Raw genomic sequence first — 10602 nt, 5'->3', positions numbered from 1 at the left:
ATGCCAAATTGATTGCACTTGCATTTCTATTTCTCCGCTAGGAATTGAAGGAAGGGAGGAAGTAGTCCCCCGTGGTCTGCCCCAAGCCACTGCACCCCAGCGTCGGGATCCAATTTTTGCAGCGTGGTTTGAGATCCATGAGCTGTCGACCCGGATGCTCTCACCTCCACATACTGCTGGGTGAGAGAGGTGCTGGTGTCCCTGGTTATGGGTGAAGGGAACTGGGGTGCAGCAAGGCAAAGTAACGTAGCAATGCTGCTGGCCAGGGTCAGAGCGGCTCAGCCCCACCTCATGCCCTTGGTTCTTGCCTACTTGCAAAACACCAGGACAGCGTCAGTTTTTGATCTACTGCCTCGTTGCCAAACCATTAACTTTTCCAGTTTAAACGTTTAATACAATGGCCGTATTTTGAAGACTGCCAGCTGAGCTGCCTCTGCTTAGGACTATCATTTCCAACTGTTCTCTGGCAAGATGCTTTCTCAGATGATTTAAAAAAAAAATAATCAAAGTTGCAACCACATCTGCGTCTGCCTTTATCTCTGGGAGCAGGAAAAATTAGCTCGGAGGCTGTGAGGTGCTTTCTGAAATGGAAGTCTTCTCCTGCAGACGGCACAGCTCCTGGCGGTGGAAAGACCAGCCGCTAATGTGGCTCTCACTGAAATTTCTGGCACTGGTGTTCTGTGGCTGAGTGAAAAGAGCAGCCTAAAAGCCCCCTGATTTAGGCTGTTATTCTAAATCAGTTGTGGATTCTCTTTACACACACCATCCAGCTGTGCTGATACATTGGCAGGCTGACCTGGTAAGGAGGTCTATAGTGTTAGTGAGTGGTTTTACTGAAATGCTTCTCTTTTGCTATGAGTTCTTCCTAGGCTGCAATGTCAGTCCTCCACCCTTTGCTAGTAGAAGCTGGCAGAGGAGGAAGTTGGCAGAGGAGGAAGCAACACGAATTTTTGCCTCAGTGGAAGAGAACGGCAAAGGTACAGAGACATCTCCTGTGCATTGCTCCTGAATCAGCAGGCCAAATTGTCCACTGGTGTAAAGTAACCCACCTCAATGGCATACCACTGCGGTTACACCGGTTTACTGCAGCTGAGTCTCTGTTTCAGTCATCTCTAGGAAAAGTTGATTAGGTCCAGTGGGTTGCTGACTTCTTTTATGAAGAAGCTGTAAAAAGTTCTTTTCTTCTGCTAGCGCTTCTCTCTGGGGAGTTGTTGGCAGAGAGAGGCGAGTCTCTCTGCAATAATACATTTCAAAGTTATTATGCCAGCAGAAAAGAAACACAAGGATTTGAACTTGGTAATATATATTTTTTTATGACAGGCCAGAACACTAAAGGGAGCCATCCCCCCGCCATGCAGCCCCCCTGGGTCTGCAGGGCGCCTGGCTCGCTGCGCTGCGGGATGGCGGCGGCTGCAACCGGGACCCCGTTTCAGGGCCGGCCCCTGGGGAAGGTCATAAACGCAGCTTTTGGTTTTGGCGGCTCGGTCCTGTCACCGAGCCGGCTCCTGCACTGGCTGGGAGGGACGGAGATTTGGATGGAGCTTGCCCGGCCCCTGGGCCCCTGGGAATCTCCCTTCTTCTGGCTGCGACAGATAGGGTCACCTTGTCCCTACACCTCACTGCTGTAATGAACCTACTGGTCATGGTGATGCATTCAGGTAACGAACGGTGCAGCTGAGCCCAAATCTTTCTGCTGCTGTGGTAATAATAGTGCTTTCACGTAGGAAATGAGTGAATTGTCAGCCGAGACCTCCTCTTTTTGTAATGATTAACCCTCCACTAATGACTTGATATGATACTGGGCGACGTTGAGTGCTGCGATATTGATGTTTAATGTGGTCCAAAGCAAGGGCTCAGGAAGCAATAAAGATTTACTCTAGCTAATGTGCAAAGGCTGCGTTGTCCCTGGGCCCCATGCTAGCTGGGGGCTCGCCTGATGTGTTTGCCGTGGTGTGGCAGCCTTGCCTAACAGAAGCTGAATTTCTGGCTAATAATTTAATGAAGGCTTTGCTGTATTTCCAATTACTGGAAAAAGCCATGATTCTTTTTTGCTGTATGCTATAAAATCAGCCCTTCATACTCTGCGGAGCCAGGGGAGAGCACCTCATCCCTCTCTTTGAGTTCCTAATCAGTCCTGCAGCAAAGCCTGCCCACCCTGCAGCAACGTGCCGGGGCTGTACGCAGGCACTGCCGCAGGACTGGGAGCTGGCTCCCAAATGGAGGAGGGTGGCACGGCACCGGGGAAACTACCCGGCCCCAGGACACTCCTTGCCCCGCGCATGGCTGAGGGGGATGGAGCTGGCGCAGACTGGCACCACAGATAAGGTGGTGTGGGAGGAAAACTTGGAAGGACAAATTCCCGCGAGTATTGATTTCTCCGTCTGCTTGCAGAGGGATTTCATTTAGCAACACTGCCAATGACATTATGTGCAGGATCTGGTCCATGGCTGGTTCGGTGGCATTAAGAGAATTGCTCTGGCCTAATGAATAGGAATAAGAATATTTCAACCTCCTCCCTGGAAAGTAATGGTGGATCATCAAGTGTGCAGCCAAGTTCAGGTCTAGTCACTTGCCAAGTGAATGCAAATGACAGGTTGTATTATTTAATGGAGACCATGGTGTGGTGGCCAAAAATGTTGTCTCTTTTCTCTGCAGATTGGTTCCCCCCCATCTTCTAAATCAGACTTTGTCTCTGTTCCCGACTGGCTTTTTTTTTCAAGCAAAAGAGATTTTTGCTGACTCTTGTGCTGAAATCTGCCTGTAGATTGCACCAGACCCCCTCAATCAGCTGCATTTTATACCATGGTGCGGGAGGAGGCAGGAGCTGGTGTACTGGTGGTGGTCACTGCCAGCCTGCAGTGGAGCCAGAGCTCCCTGTCTTCTTCCAGCTTGGAGCCGGTGAGATGCTCCCTTGATGTCCCTGCTGCCCTACCCTGCCATGACCCAAGGGACATCGTGGAGCCCCACACTCTGGCATCGGGTGTGGCGTAGGAGCACCTGGGCTGCGATGCACTTGGGTTTGGACAAAGCACTCGGTCTTGCAGCGCACCACCACTACCTCTGCCGCTCAGCTGCCGTTCGGCTGGGTGCCCGCCAGCCGCTCCACTCCAAAGCCTATCCCTTCTCCTCCTCCTCCTCCGGTGCAGCCCACGGGCTGCCGCTTCCCTGAGCCGCTGCTGTTCACCAGAGGTTTGCGGGGTGAAAGCCCCTGCGCAGGGCACACACACACAGCCCGAGTGCCGGGCTGGTACGCCGCGCTGCGGGGTCTGGGTGCTGCAAAAGCAGGGCTGCACCCCCAGCCCAGCTCAGGGTCCAGCAAACTGAGGCCAGGAACCCTGGGGACAGGGGGGGGCCCCGTCTGATCAAGGCTTTGATTTATGCTACACTTACACTGACTCATTAAACTCTTCCAGCACAGGCCGTGCCTCGCCACGGCTCACAAACCAGATCAGCATGAGACAAAATACCATCACGAACCAGCATTTTCAGATGGGCAGCGGCATTTTGCTTCATACAACAGTGATGGTTTGTAACAGTCATGGCTGAGGGTGGGTTTTTCCCCTGTTCTTTTGTGAAAAGCAGAAAGCGTGTGCAAAGTAAACGCTGATGTTTCAGCTACAAACCAGTCACCTTTCAGATGAAATGGCTGTGACTGCTCATCAGCGGTTAATCCTTGCATGGAGCTTCTTGCTTAAAAAGCTGGAAAGAGGTGGGGGTTTTGTTTATTTGTTCAGAATCAGGGTTCTTTCCTAATTAATTTTTTAGTTGACAGGGAGAACAGGTTTCTGCTTTGTTTCGCCAAGCGTTTTGATGTATGAGCAGAGATGTCGTGCAGGATATGTGTTTGCAAAAGAGGCTGATGGGAAAGATCAAAACTGATTTGTTACATTTGCAGAGAAAGAGGCTCCATATCCACAAAACAGAGCGGGGAGTGACTGAAGGCTCCAGACACCAGCATTTTGGAGCTGAAATTGTGGCTGTAAGCTGGTGACCCAAGTCCTGCTGACCTTGCAGAAGCCATGATTTTGTGCCAGGTGTCTGTCCTGTCCCGATTCCCCCTCCCCGTCCCAGTGTCTGACCTGCCCTGGACAATGTAATTCAGCACAGCTCTGCTCCCTCTTCCTGCGGGACAAGCGCAAGGGCTTCTCCTGCTCCAAGGCTGGGCAGAGCAGGGCCTGCTGGGCGGTTTGGGAATGAACTGTGCTGGGAGAGATGCTGGGCAGGTCTCCGACCATTTGCAAACAAGCTGCAAAATCGTACTGACAATAGGCCTGCAAAGCTGCCTTTTGGCTGGAACCACGCCTGGAAAATGTATTTCCCAAGCAGGGACTTCAGCGGTTACGAATCCCTGACTGATGTGGTTGAAGGACATGGCAAATATATGATCTGTCACTACGATCTGCCAGGCTGGACCCTGCTTATGTGCTTGTTTAACCCTGTCTGACACCATCCAGAAGCTTCTGCCTCCATGCACCGCCAGCATCAGCCCATCCTGGCGCAACCCTCCCTGTTCCCGCAGGCACAGGCAGATGGGAGCTCCCTGGAGGAGAGCTGGCTTGGCTGCTGGGAAAGCAGCAGCGGAGAGCATGGGAACGGGCGAGGAGCTGGCTGTGCCGCTCCCATGGAGAGCCTGAGAGCGACTGCTCAGCGCGAAGTCTCACCAGGGCGGTGGCACTGATGCTGCTTGGGGTGGGGGACTGTCACCTCTTTCTTGACATGTGGCTGCTTCTGAAGGCTGTCAGTCCCCCTGGCTCTTTTTCTGCTGCCTAATCCTTCGCTTGCAGCCTTTGTCCTTCGTGGCAAACCACTGCCAGGGTGAGTGGGCCATGGTGTTTGTCCGATGCTGGGATGGATGGAGGTCCTGCTTGGGCTCCACAGCCAAAACCTGTGCTTCCTGGGCATGGTGGCATGGCTTTGAGGACCCTCAAGGGCATGGGCACCACGGGGGCAGCTCCCTGTCCCACCTTGCTGCTCGCTGAGGATGTTCACCTTCACAGGCAGGCAGCAGCAGCGAGCTGCCATAGTCATTCCAGAGGTGTCCTAACTTGTCTCTGAGGGGTGTCTAAGAGCACAGCCTTTCTGGACTGACCGTCATCCACAGCAGCACCGTGGCTGGTCCTGTAGCTGGTGCCAGCTGAGCTGCTTTGGCTGAGGTGCAGAGACGTGGAGCTGGGTGCTCTTGCCTCTCCAAAGAGCCATGTCCCGGTGTTGGCATGAACCAGCGCTGTGCTTGATGAGTTCAGAGGATGTTTTTACACAATTGGGACCGGGAAGGATTGTAGAGGTTTTCTTTTTCTTCCCCTTTTTAAACAATAAATAAAGGCAAAATCCATCTCCTGCCTCTTTTAAAAACAGCTCTTTTTCTTGATGGATAGATAGATATAATGAGATTCTCAAAGTCATAAATCTGCTGTGACTTTATTACCTGCATCTGCTGGAGATGATGTGAAGAGAACTTCATACAAAGAGGACTCTTGAAAGGTTACAAAAGGAACCAGCAGTCTTCAGAAAATCTTCATCTAGAGAAAACAGCCAAGAAAACCCGCGCAGAAAAAAGCACTTGAGCTGGATGAATAGGTGTCAGGGCTGAATGCGAGCGACACTGGCAGCAGGGCACCTTGCCGTGAAAGCGAGCTGAAGCCTGTCCCCTGCGTGGGTAGCACTGGTGCAGGAGCCAGCCCGTGGCTGCCATGCACAGCCCACAGCCCCAGCACCGGGCATGCAAGGGGGTGGCTGGCACCCCTGCCCTCACACGCCCGAAGCCCCTGCGCTGGTGAGGGGGAGCCACAAGCAGTGGCAGCATTAAGACAAAAAGGAGAGCTCAAATGCACTGCTGCTTTTTTATTTGCCCTGTGGTGAACGTGCCACCATTTCAACCTCTGCCCCGGTGCAGGGAGACTGGTGAGAAACAGCCTTGGGGCTCAGACCCTGCTCCAGGCTGCTGGGTCCGCGCAGTGGGCAGCGCTGTGGGTGGGGTGATGGCACATCACAGCCTCCTACATCCCTGCACCGCCCCACCTTCCCTCTGGGCTCTCATGAGGTCACCAGTGGGTGTGTGACAGGGGAATGGGGAGGGGTGCAGGAAATGGGCACAGAAAATAACTATTTTTTAGGCTGATCAGTAGATGAGTGGGGATCTGACTGGCTCCCAGGTGAGCTGGTGGCAGCTCTGTGCTTGGTGTGGAGCCTTGGCCCAAGGACCGGCAAAATCCTGGAAAGATTCCTGTGACTCCTGAGCAGGGTGGCTGTTTCTCAGCTGGGACAGGTACGTGCTTGATGTGGCTGTGGCCAAGAAAGCAGCAGGTAAATGAGGATGTCCCAGCCCCTGCCTGGCCCCCGGGCCAGTCCCAGTCCTGTCAGGGGACTGCAATTGCCAGACATGGTGAAAATGGGCTGGAGATGGTGCTGGAAAGTGCATCCTGCTCCCTGAGCACAATGAGCTGTTGTGCAAGGTCATGTCTGCAGTGTGATGCAATGATGTCTTCATGATGTCAGAAAGCAAGCTAGCAGTTATTTTAGTGTCAGAAAGTAGGTCTTAAACCTTCCTTTCCTCGTTGCAGGAAGGTAGAGAAAAGGAGGAGCTTTGCTTGTTGGCTTTTCTGCCTAAAGTAGCCTCTGGTCTCATTTGACACCTCACCCTTGCTGAGCCAGGGAGGCAATCCAGAAAGCAGAGCTGCCAGTGGGGAGAGAGCAGACGACATCTTTAAGCTGTGATCATTGAAGAATATTAACCGATCTCAGGCTTTGTGACTGCCAAAAAGTGATGCTTGAGCAACGTGGCGCCAGGAATCCTGAAGTCACTTTTGTAGCCTTGGAAAATGCAGCTGCTTTGGGATTTCAGCCCAAGACGGCTGTTATTATCCACTGTGCAGAATGAAGCTTCTGTTGGGAGCTTTTACAAAGGCCATCAGTCTTCCCAAACAGTGGTTGTTTTTATCACCTGGCAGTAATGATACTCTCTGGTCCCTTTAATATCTAAGTATGTTCCCAAAGTGAGACCGGGAAACTCATTTAGGTCTCGCCCCCTCCAAGGGAAACAGCTTACAATTTTCTGCCAGGTAGCCCTTACTGTTGTGAGAAGGGGCACAGCTCACCTAATAAAAACCTCTCTGACAGACACGACCTCCTGGAGGTTTATCTAAGTTGTTTGCTGTGGAGCAGAGCAACATATATCATGGCTGAAATACGCGCCAAGCAGCAATCCTACCGCACACGGTGCTTCTGCTGTAATTGATTCTCAGGCAGGACAAATACCCGGCGGAGAGTGCAAGGGGCTCTGCGTACTCTCCCAGCTAAACCGATATAATGGTGTGTGAAACGGTATTGCTGAAGCCCGTGGCTAAAATCCAGCTTGTAGGCTGGCTGACTGTAAAAAAGCATCTCCCAAAATATGCCCATCCCTGCCTGCGCTGGCTGTGGTACTCGGGCTCCAGTTCAGAAGGAAACTCATTGATAACCGGATCAAAAGCCGTGACTCTTGCCAATAATGTGTGTGCAGCATCACGTGTGCCTCGACTGCCATTTTTTGGCTGATGCTGAGATTTATTGTTCCTCTAGGTAAATGCTGAATCAACAAAGGCCTTGTCCAGTTGCTTGTTGCAGTTGGTGAAGGCAGCCGATGCCCTGGGTAGGAGGCACTGCTGCCTGGGACCCGCGTGTTCTGACCCCCCAAACCAGAGACGGAGTGAGTGACGGGACCCTCGCCACTTAGAATGGCAGCGAGCTGTGAATTTTAGGGATGGCTAAAGTTGATGGAGATGGCTCAGTGTGGCACTGTGGTTCCTCTCCCACCCTGGCTGTAAAGCTTGGGGTGGCTCTGGCTACACCCAAGTCTCCCCGCACTGGAAAGCAGCCTTAAAGTTCATTGCTCGTCCGGCACCTCCTATGCGCAGGTAGGGACAGCTGTGGTACTGCCTCCCCATCGCTCAGAGACTGGGGGACGTGGGGTGCAGAGGTGCCCGGAGAGGTGCAAAACCTCACCAGACACCCCTAAGCAGCCTCCTCAAAAATATGGGCTGGCTGGGGGAGCGGGCGTTGGGGAAAGGCTGCTGTCTCCTAACAAGCTGCACAGGGCTGCTTCGCCACGCGTGCCCCTGCACAGGATGAGGCAGCATTAGAGACTTGATCCTTGGGAGGTGCTGGGGGAAATGTCTTACGGTGCGAAACCAGAGGAGCTCAGCCTGTTTAGCTTATTAAAAAGAAGATCAAGAGGTGACTTAATTGTGCTGGGTGAAGTACTTTCACGGGGAGAGAAAGGCAGGTATTAAAGGACTGTTTAATCTAGAGGAGAAAGGCATCGCACAAGCCCGTGCCTGGAAGCTGAAGCCAGACAAATTCAAATTGGGAATCAAGCAGACCTTTTAAAAAGTGAGTGTTAATAAAGATTAAACTACCCAGGAGAGCAGTGCATTTCCTCGCCTTTGATATATTTAGACCCAGACAGGATGCATTTCTGCGCCATACACTTTAACCAAGCAGGAGCTATCTGGCTCGGTAGAGGAGTAATTGGATGCCAGACTCGGCCCTGCATCAGGGAGAGGTCAGGCGAGATGATCTAATGGTCTCTGCTGGCCATCGGTCCTCCTGCGCCCGGCGGCTGTGATTTGTGTGCCTGCGGCCGGACGGCTGACGGGGACACAGCTCTACCAAGAAAAATCAGTGAGAAAATGCAAGGAATGTGGCATTGTGTCAGCAGGGACAAGAAGATGACAAGCAAAGACTGACAGGCGTGTGGGCAGAGTCCAAATATTAGAAAGGAAAGACTTTTAGCCCGAAAATGGCTTTTTATAAAAAAAACAGATGAACTCTGTGGACATTAGCAGACACGTAAATTTTTTGTGCGTAGCCACTCCGAATTTTTGTCACTATTCTTTAAAAAATAAAACCACCTCCCAAGTTCTATTTTTACCAGGAAATCAAGGCTTCAAAAGGAAAACCTCATCTGGGGAAAGAAAAAGACAAACCATAACCCAATTTCATGCAAGAAGGGTATGGTGAAACAATACCTGAAAATCTCAGCGAGACCCAGGAATGTCTCAGGAACCACTGCTCACTTGACAATACTGAAGTACGTTGTGAACTTACTTTTCTCTATATTTTTATGAGCCCCTCCTGAGGGCTGGCAGGTGAGTATGGCTGCAGAGAGGAACTGCCTTGGGTTGCTTCTCATTGTTTTTAATGACACTCTGATTTGGCAGAGCTCATCTCCCACTCGGTGTCCAGAGTTGCTGCCCCGGCCCTGTGGGACGGTGTGCCGGGAGTGGGGTTTTGAGATGCAGCACAAAAGCGTGGAGGGGTGCTCCGAGCCTCAGACCCGCCTCGCGCTGAGCGACAGGCTCCTTCAGCGAAGGACGGGGCCTGTGGAGCGCTCTTGCTGAGGAGCTGTTGTTCAAGGTGCTTTTCATAATATTTAAAAAATGTGTTTGCTTCCTCTTGCAAATGTTCAAACATCTTTAAAGTGTCTGTGGTGCCAAGCTGCTTCTCGCCCTGTTTTAACGGAAAATAAGCTTTCTTAAGCAAAAGGACCCACAAAAAGCGCAGCAAGCCCAAAGTTAACAGCGAGCAGCACATAACTAAATTAACATCAGCAAGATTTCAGCTGCCCCTCCGAAATATTGTGTCTCATGGCAAAGGGTCCGGGAAAAGATGGGAAAATGGATTGTTTTAGTGCATCTTTGCAGTGTCTCTGCAGCACAGATGAAGCTCAGGCTGGGGCCCCTTCCCCTTGCCAAGCCTGTGGTGGGGACTCCTGGCCCCCATAAGCGGACCGTCGGAGGCACAGGCTCAGCAGTGCCACAATGTGCCAGCAGTGGGTCCAGTGCCGTGGGGCGATGCAACTTGGGCTGGTGCAGCTGACCAGGTTGGGGAAGCATTGCCTGTGAAACTGGGGCATAAGCCTGAAAAAGGAGCCTGGCGGGGGGGGAAGAGCCAAGGGATGAAGCAAATTTGCTGATGACACCAAACTGGGAGGAGTGGTAGACACACCAGAAGGCTGTGCTGCCATTCAGCGTGACCTGGATAGGCTGGAAAGTTGGGCAGAGAGGAACCTGATGAGGTTCAACAAAGGCAAATGCAGGGTCCTGCACCTGGGGAGGAACAACCCCATGCATCAGTACAGGCTTGGGGTGGACCTGCTGGAGAGCAGCTCTGCGGAGAGGGACCTGGGTGTCCTGGTGGACGACAGGTTAACCATGAGCCAGCAGTGTGCCCTGGCTGCCAAGAAGGCCAATGGGATCCTGGGGTGCATCAAGAAGAGTGTGGCCAGCAGGACGAGGGAGGTTCTCCTTCCCCTCTACACTGCCCTGGTGAGGCCTCATCTGGAGTACTCTGTCAAGTTCTGGGCTCCCCACTTCAAGAAAGATGAAGAGCTACTGGAGAGAGTCCAGCGGAGGGCTACAAGGATGGTGAGGGGACTGGAGCATCTCCCCTACAAGGAGAGGCTGAGGGAGCTGGGCTTGTTCAGGCTGAAGAAGAGAAGGCTGCGAGGGGATCTAATAAATGCTTATAAATATCTGACAGGTGGATGTCAGGAGGATGGGGCCAAGCTCTTTTCAGTGGTGCCCAGTGACAGGACAAGGGGCAATGGGCACAAACTGAGGCACA

The sequence above is a fragment of the Opisthocomus hoazin genome, chromosome 9 (genome assembly GCF_030867145.1).
Source record: "Opisthocomus hoazin isolate bOpiHoa1 chromosome 9, bOpiHoa1.hap1, whole genome shotgun sequence".
Lineage (NCBI taxonomy): Eukaryota > Metazoa > Chordata > Aves > Opisthocomiformes > Opisthocomidae > Opisthocomus > Opisthocomus hoazin.
This window is presented reverse-complemented; position numbering follows the sequence as displayed.